We start from the raw sequence: 9,743 nt of genomic DNA, 5'->3' as shown, positions 1-9,743 counted from the left end.
ATGAAAGAGTCAGAATAGTGAAAAAAACATTGTTTTATTTAATATAAATAACAGCGCATTAGGAAGTCACAGAAGTAGAAAAGTACTCCGTAATTGAATGCAGTAAAAGCAACTATTACAATAGCCTATTCAAACAACTGAGTCCAAAGAATCCCCAGCACAAGAGTCCATGTGAAAGTTTAAATAATTCCAATTGACACAGTCAAATAAAATCCAGAAAAATCCAAGCAGTCAGCTTTTCAAAAATCCAATTTGCTCCCAAATCCCAGTCGCCATCTTGATGACAAAGCAGTTGTCTCCACTTCAATGTCCAGTAGAATTGGGTCTTTAATGGAATTAAGAAAAAATATGAAATGAGTAAAAAATATATATAACATTTAATTAATAAATAACTTTTGTCCAAACCCATCAGTTGGATTTTTTTGGGGCCAAAATAGCATCAATAACTCCACAAAAGATTCAAATTCTGAATAGCTAGCTAAAAGGCAAGTTGGTAATGAAACCCAGAAGTTTAAAATGTCTGTATTACTGCAGTATGCGGTGACAAATATCGCAATTCGAATCAATGAAAAATAAAATTATAATAAAAACCTATCTAAGAGCATTAAGGGCTGAATCCTTACTCCCCATACATATAACATGTAATTTGCAAACAGATTGGACAAAATATAAATATTTCTGAATTCTGACCCATTTGCCAAAATGGCATTGTGTGCCTTTTATCGCTTTTAAAACACCAACAGAGATGCTCATGCTTTTCAAACATGAACCTAAGACAATGAAGTGAATAAATATATGGAATACTAAAAGTAATGCAAGTGTTCTAGTAGGAAACTCAAAACTATCTGAACTGGGAAACTCGGGAGTACGACGACTATTTCCTACTTGGGAGCTTGTTGTGATCGGTTTTGGACGTCGGAAACTCGTAATTACGGCGATTCCGGGAGCTTTACAGAAGTATCCCAATCCTGAGTTTCGAATAATTCCGAGAGCATATGAACGCAGCATTATGCAATTTAATAGAAACCATTCAACACATTTTAGAGTTGAATAATTGGAAACAACAAAAGACAAAACAGGAAATACAACAAAATTGCATGCACAAGTAAAAGCTAAGCAAATGGAATGTTCTAACACATCTGTTAATTGAAACGTATCACCGTTCACTATAACTTATATTTGAATGTGGATCATGTAAATTAGTTATTTCTCAGAAAATTATCAAAAAACGAATTATGCCATGGTTTGTGATCTACTTCTGGGATTACACCATGCTCTTTAGATATCAAATAAATTGTTAACATTAACTTGATACGGTTTATTATTATTTTGCTGTCAGGCTAGGCAAAACTACTTAAACTGTCCATTAGGGGGTCCACCAGAATCACATTGAGCACACGTTGGCATGAGTTAATCTCATAATCCTGCAAAGTTCCTTTTCCAACACTTTTGGACAACTGACATTGCTGAACCATTACGGTTGTATCTAAACTATTGCAGCTTGATTTGTAAACAATACACAAAACTACAACAATAGTAATCATACATGAGTTAAACTGCACAAAATATGCTAAATGTGCTTCCTCTGCATGCACCCTGCCTCCAAAATTTCCAAACATGACCAGCAGAGATTCACCAAGGAAGAGATGAAATCCCAAAAATCAGCATGTGGTATGAGAATAAAACAATTTTTTTCTCAAAATGGATTACGCATTCATATGAACCAAGAAAAACAAGGGGCAGGTTCCGACCCAATATGTCAGTTCTTGACCAGCAGGTGACAACAAAGTTAGTTTTTGGAGGATCCTGCCAAGAAAACTGAATTCTTACAATGAAAAGTATAAGGACATATCTCTTTAGTTTCCGTTGGACATTTAGTTTGACGTTATCATTCAGCAGACAGTGGGGCCATGCACAGAAATTCATTAGTAGAGGTGGGTTGGGTCTAATTAATACAGGGTTAGTCCCCGTTTCATATTTTACTAAAGAAAAGAGACTGGATTTTTTTTATTTAACTAGGCAAGTCAGTTAAGAACAAATTCTTATTTACAATGACGGCCTACTGGGGAACAGTGCCCCTGATCTGCCTTGTTCAGGGGCAGAATGACAGATTTTTACCTTGTCAGCTCGGGGATTCGATCCAGTAATAACCTTTCGGTTACTGGCCCAATACTCTAACCACTAGGCTACCTGCCGCCCCAAATGTATCACAGGAGACAGTGTGGCCTAAGTGTGACAGTTTTACTATTTTCTAACATTGTTGGAAAAGTCAATCATAATGGTAGTAGTAGTATCTAGGTTACTTTATTATCCCAGATGAGAAATGGACAGAGTACTATAGAATAATAGTCTATGCATTGTCAGAATACACTGACCTTACCATAGAGATGAAGTGAAAAATCATGTATGATTAAGTTTGTTAAAAGAAAGAGAGACCAAAGGATAGATTTGGGCAGTTGTGAATAATCATAGTACATGTTGGCCTGGCATATGTCACAGGCATGAAAACAATCAGGGAATATTTGAAAGATGAGAAGAAGCTATCAAGAACGAATGGAAACTTTCAGCTTCTAGGGAAAATATGCTGCTTCTGGAGACATATGGGCATATTTTATGCAAATGTTTTAAAAAAGGGGAGGAGTAAACTGTCTTGAATTATTGTGATATGATAAGATGCCCTTGAACAAGGCTTCTTATACCAAAAGGGAGAGATGAGCAACTTTAAACTGATTTAGCTAAAGTGTTCTAACTTTCACTGGAATACACATCTTTCAATAATACTGAAAGATGAGGTACAATTCCATGGTGGGAGATCTCTGTTGATCTCAATTGGTTAATATATATATAAATAAAAACTGGGAACCCTACTCCCATTACCAATAAATAGACCTACCTCTGGATTGTCATATGTGCTAAAGATCAACTTTTACTTCAATGTTATGTAACAGAAGTAAAAATGTTTAAGAAATCGATTTAGTACAGTATTGAAAAAGTGTTATAGCAGATATTTGATGAAACATTCCATTTGTTACAGCACAGAACAAAAGACATGACTTACACATAGCTGTCTTCTTATTTCATTGGGAGGGAATGACAGTTCATGCCTTGATTCTGTTAGGGATAAGAGATGAAATTAGGTAACCATCAAACACACCAGACCATGAGTTGTTTCATGAATACTCAGTCATACCGGCCACATAAAAATGTGGTCAACTCTGGAATTAATTCAAAATCTAGGCTTTTACTTGGATTAAGTTCATGCAAACCAAAGATATGTTCCCCAAAATGTCACCTCTGAAATTATCAGGTTTCTTGGAGCTATGCTGTACACTCCGGTCAAGCAGTGTCAGCTAGTAAAAAAATATTGGTTTCCAACTTTTTATTTATTTATTATTTTACATTTGAATGACTCGCCAAAATGGAATTACTAAATTCAACAACCCCAGTTTACGAGTTATGACATATTACTTTTCAAACATATAATTTAAAGATTGTCATAAAATATAAGAATTTTGTGTATTATCAATAATTATGATAAACATGTATTGTTATGAACAGAATACTAAAATGGCATCTTCTTGATTGTTAATGTAGCTAATTTGACCAACTGTCAACATTAGCAAGCTAGCTACTTTTTTTAAGCAATCTTAGCTATCTTATTAGGATAAAACTTACTACATTAACTCATCTCATTCATCCCAACTTCTAAAGAACATCAGGCTTAAGTCATATAGCAACTTCAACAACTTGTAAATACTAGTTTCCAAGGAGCACTTGAACGGATACTTTTAAAATCATACGTTTTAGGCCTAGGCATGATTGAGTTGAGCCAGATAAATAGGCACATTTTAAAAATACCTTTAATTTGCAGTGTTCTTTAATTGTCTGAGATCATATATTTACCCATTAGCTAGCTAGCTAGCTAGCTAGCTATTTTTCCCTTCTGATGTATGGATGTCAGTTACAGTTCTCCCCAAAAGGATGAACAGCACATTTTGCAAGCACTTAAGAGACCTTGTGCACTGCAATGTAACCATATGCATCCAGAATCAAATTCCGAAAATAAGTCACAAATCGCAAACGTAACAGGAACCCTCTCCGCTTTGAAGATTTGAAGCAGCGTCATGTTAGCATCAAGAGCTAAACGTAAGTGAATTGTGTTGCCCTCTTGTGGTCTTAACGAGCATAACACTGCCCGCAAGTGTTCGCTTATACGTAAAAACACACACACACACACACACAAATCCTATTAACTCTTTCTTGTTGTATTGTCATAATACCAATATATGGAAGTAACAAAGCAAAGGAAATAAAACATGAAGCAGACTACATTTCTTGAGGAAAATGACTGACGTCACCCAGAGTCACAATTGTTTATTTTGCAAGCTATAGAACACAATATTTGACAAAAGTAGGTTTTTAAGGACCTTAGAGTTAAGTCTGCTTTGTGTTTTCATTTTTGCCAAGGAAAATCTGGTATTGTAGTATCGGACACTACTTTCTTATGTTTATTTTGTTCTTCTTTCAAGTATTGAACGGGTGCAGACTAATGCCAAGTGTGTACACAATGCACATTTCTTGTTACAATGTACTAGTTTTAGGATACAAGGTTTATTAAACACATCAATATCATCTTTCACATTAAACATTTATTTCCCTATTTTTTCCTTAATGTTATTAAAATGTGTCATGCATTCAGGTTTTATTATCTGCTCAGTCTTTAATTAAAAGGAAACATTTTATACTTACAAGTCTTGGTCATTCCAATCCCCCTAGTCATAAATTTGGTCGACCATCCCGATGACAAACCTTCAAAAGTACAAATACAAAAGTGAAAACAGGCCAACAGCCCAACCTATTGGTTAGTCTTATATAGCAGTAAGGAGAATCATACTCGCTTAATTAAACACTCGCGGTTAAATCATTAATATTCATAAAATACCCTCACAAACTTACATATTTTCAAATATCAAAACATTGGTATTCTTCTTTCAGCCCATTTTTCTAACTTCAATGGTTCCTGAAATAAATAAAATAGGAAAATTGATTATTATAACATGTTAGATTAAAACAATTATAAAATGTCACTAAATATGGCAGAATGCCATCCATTTATCTGATTGAGATGCTATACATCTTAACAGAATTGTATAATCAAATATGTTACTACAAATGCTACAGAGGCAACCATTTACATGATTTTAAGTGGGTAAAAAAAATCTACTTATATCTACCCATAATTAATTGTTGATATAAAACCATTTGTATTAAGGCAATTGATCTGCATTTACACATTTCAAATGCATGCATGTCAAAACAATACTATACATTCATCTTGAAAAACATAAATATGCATTGTGGCCATTGATCCAATCACTTGTGTGTGTATCAAAATTAAGACCATTTTTAAGAATTGTTATTGGAATACTAAGATTATTTTTTTTTCTTACCAATTTATGACCACCATATAGATATATAGATGTCATCTATCTTTTTAAAATGTAGTATCTCTAAACAGGAAGATCTTTAGACTTTCTCAGCACCAGAGACCTTTATGTTAAGCTTTAATTAAGGTGATAACACAGCATCAAGTTGATTACATGAAATATCTATGAAACAAATCTCATCCTCACTGTATGGACACATTTCAATAATCTGGCCAGGACAGCATTAGCTTTTGTGTCTTGGAAAAGGGTGCATGTCTTAATAATTCCTCTATGAATTGTGATAAAGTGAATAGTTTTGTATTTGTCAAGTGTGAAAAAACCTAACGTTACTCCCAAATCGCATCTTCATAACAGCTAGAAACAATAACCTAAAAACGATGTATGAAATGTTTTCAATGGCTTTTATTTCCATTCTGTACCACAACGAGTTAAAAGGCAACACCCTATTTTACATTTTCGAAAAATAGTGTATATATGCTCCTCAAGACATGGCAGTTTCATTTGAACATAATAAACCTTCGGTGTTATATATATATTTATAGAGTACATAAAGAACATTATCGAACATATTGATTTACCTTAATTTTAATTAATTATTAATTGCTGTTAAAAATTGCCAAAATATTACGTTAGGCATAACTACCTGTCTGGAACGTTTATTTACACGTAACTCCTAAACCTGGCAATAAAGCCTTTTCTAATAGATTTTTTTTATGAATTGTTGTATGGAAAAACATCGACATTCACTCATAATATATTATCTCTTGAAATCACAATAAAATGATTCATACTTTCATCTTACTCTCGACCCACTCAAATAACAAAAATGAATGTTAAGGTGTACTCAATTTACTTAAATTTCTCTGTCCATTTCAGACAAGGGCATTTGCCCTTTCAAGGACAAAGCACATTTTAAATGCGTAGGTTCTATAACTCGAACGTGTACCCAATCATATATGTTGCTTTATATTTGACTTAGGCTAACACAACACATTTTTCTCTACTCATCCCACGAATTAGAATTTCAACCACACCGACATCCCGTCTGAAAATCGTTTTTTCTTTTCATTCTTGGCAGTGGACCCACCATGGCCATTTTTACAACAGACTGTCGAACCCTCGCTCTCACCACCATTTTGCCATATCTTCTAACCGCGCCTTTACAGGGGAAAACGGTGTTTTTCTTTCAGATACTTACCCATATGTGAGACGGGCGTTATCCCTTGTCTTCTACCCGCGCGGCCGCCGCATTTCTTGCTGATTTTCGTATTTTATCGGGATCTTCTCCCTGACAGTTGTGCTTCTCTCTGCCATGCTGTGCTGTGCTGAAGGCTCGTCTCTTCGGTCTGTCCTTCTCACTACGTCTGCCTGAACTGTTATCCTGTTCAGTACAGCTCTGCCCCCTCTTTTTCAACATAAGCGCATACAACTTCCTCTGAAACACACCAGCATCCTGGGTAGCAGAGCCTCTACGCGAAAGGTTTACATTATTACAATTCAGCTATTCATTGAAGTCAATATGCAACATTGTGCTCAACGTTTTGAAATGTATCTAATGTTAGTTACAAGGAGGAAGGATATATTGTTGCAAGATTCCCCTACATTACCCAAATATGTATTCTCAAAGGGTTATGTATGTTATGCATTTAAATACACATTTTTTGTGCCTCCTAAGAAATGTGTTTATGAAGACCATTTAAAGGCAAGATGTAAACAAACTTCAGTAGTGAAATAATTTGTAGTTTTGAATATCAAACACACAGTTTTGTTTTAATTCCTCCTGTCCTGTATATTTCACTAAACATTTCAGTACACTTATTACATCACGTGTTGCATAGCCCTATATTCACCTCAATAATTATTGAACAGTGTACACACATATGTCAAAATATACCAGTGTCAACTAATGTAGACTCAATAGGGAGTTACAACAAATGAACTACTATCACATTTGTAATTGTTTACCAAAGATGGGGTGATACAATTGCTAATATTGATAATGACTTGTATTGATATCACCAATAATATGCATTGACCATGTAATAATCACTTGCATACAGATATAATTGAAGAATTCATGGATAGACTGTAACTGCATTGCTTTGCAAGAAGCAGCAATAACATAAACGCCATTTTGAATGTCCTGTTCAGTCCTTGGTACTCCACCCCCATCACCAACCAATAAGATGAAAGCCAGAATAGCTCTTGCTGTTTTGCAGTGGAAGGTTTTCTTTAAAAAGAACCACAGCCTAGCAACAAGCACTGTAAGCCCTCCCTGCTTGGGAGGATCACTGATCTCGCCAGACTGAATAACCCCCCAAAAACATGGTGCGAATCATGCTTTATACTATTAGATAGTGATCATCCCAAAGAGAGGAGGAGACAGGGTGTGCAGGTCAATAGTATTGTAATCAGACCAGAATCGTCTTTGCACTGGAAAAACAAAAAGGGTGCCAGATGAGCTTGAAGTAGAAGTTACACGTCGCTACAGATCTTGGATCAGATTACCCTACCAAACCCTAACCTTAATAACTAAGGGAAGAACAATCAGATCCTGTATCAGTGGTTAAGGGCAGTAGGGGTGCGTTGGTGAAATCACTTGGGAAGCCAGGAATTTTACAACCTATGGGTTGCAATAATTGCGTTGTTTGCTCTATAACCTGGTAATTCATATGCCTTGTGACCATGATTTTTAAGTGATAATGCCAGAGAAGCCAGGGTTTGGAGGATATATTGGCACAGGAGTTGTTAGGCCCAAGGCGAAATTGGCTACGAGGACATTATCACTTTTATACAACGGGTTACCAACATATTCTAATAACGATTTACATATTTGCAAGAAAAACTTTATTATTATTCATTCTATTTCATCCTGACACAATATATAGTCTCGACACAAATCTAGAGTTGATATCCAAGCCGGCTGGTCGTTCGTTCTATCGCTTCGGTTGCCAGAGACACGACCCAGTCTTTTTGTTCTGCATCTATGGACGCAACCCAGTCATTCGTTCTAAATGTTCTATTTCGATACTGGCTGGCAACAATTGTATCCCTTGCTTGCTAGCTAGCCAACTAACAGTGCAGCCAGAATAACAACAAAGTAGTTGCATTTGCATAAGGTGTTTTCTAGTGACATTTATTTGGATACATCCATAACAATCAGCTAATGAGGCGCTATTTCACCTGGCATAGAACATGTGCTCTCTCGTCAGGACACTGTTGTTCAGAGGAGCTAGCCAACAACACAGCTAACACAATCACTTCAAACTGAATCTGGAATGACTGCAAACTAGCTGTACTTTGATCTGTTTTCTATTGATATTTCTTTGTATATATCCATAAAAATTGATGCTGATTCATGATTTTGACTGGCTGAGAAAAGCTGCCTGCCTGTCTCATCCCAACTACCCACATTTTCACTACTATTCGACAGCTGGAGATCGAATTTGAATATTGAAACAATGTTGCAAATGTCAGAGACATACAGCAAGGTTTATACAAATCTCCGAAAACTAAATGTTAGTCTAAAAGAAATGTGAGATAATATCTAGATGCTTTTATAGTGGCGATCAAGTTTATAAATTGCCTGGCTGAGCTGATGAGACAGTGGATTGGCAGACAAATGGAACAGAGTAAATAGGCATTTTAATGTCATAGATTTAGCCGGAGATAATGTGGTTTAACCAATCAGCATCAGACCCACCCGTTGTATAAATAGGCCTAAAGGCCAAGACAATAAGACGACATTGGCAGAATAAATTCAACCACACCTTTGTTTTATCACAAATTGGATAGCAACCTCTGTCCGGTTTAGTTCACAAAGCATATTGCATGTAACAGACAGTTACATGACATACAGCATGGTCAAGCAAATGTTTCTGACATTTTCGGACCACAAAACAAGTATTGATTTAGAACCACAGTTACCACAAGTTGCAAAAAAACAAGAGCAAGAAAACGGGAGCTGCCTCCACTATTCCAGCATCATTCCAACATCATTAAATCACCTCTGCTTAGTCTAATACATTGACAAGTAAAATATAGCAAAAACAATTTAGTCCAATCAACATAAGCTAAATAGGATGTGGCTGCGGTTCTGACTTCTGTGTGCATGCCAGGGGCACAGCAATGGATGAATTAATGGTTGGATCAGAATTGCTGTTATATTCATTAACGAGTACAGAGAATGAAGTAAAATCACAAGTCCAAATCCCTATCTCCATTCATGGCTAATTTAAGAAAGGGCCAATTTTAGCTAGCTAGCTAGCCACCAGAGGGCAACAACACAACAAGATG

At 35.8% G+C, this 9,743-nt stretch overlaps 1 long non-coding RNA gene across 1 annotated transcript; it reads right to left on the bottom strand.

Moving 5' to 3' along the window:
• Window positions 1–15: 15 nt before the first annotated feature.
• LOC115196765 (uncharacterized) lies at window positions 16–6,851 on the bottom strand. The gene is made up of 5 exons (XR_003878902.1): window positions 6,646–6,851; window positions 4,957–5,020; window positions 4,750–4,809; window positions 3,059–3,111; window positions 16–325 (listed from the first exon to the last, which is right to left on the bottom strand). It is a non-coding gene; the product is annotated as an uncharacterized LOC115196765 (long non-coding RNA).
• Window positions 6,852–9,743: the final 2,892 nt, after the last annotated feature.

This window comes from Salmo trutta, chromosome 7 (genome assembly GCF_901001165.1).
Source record: "Salmo trutta chromosome 7, fSalTru1.1, whole genome shotgun sequence".
Classification (NCBI taxonomy): Eukaryota; Metazoa; Chordata; class Actinopteri; order Salmoniformes; family Salmonidae; genus Salmo; species Salmo trutta.
Note: the sequence above shows the minus strand (reverse complement) of the source record. Positions and strands in the feature narration are given on the sequence as shown.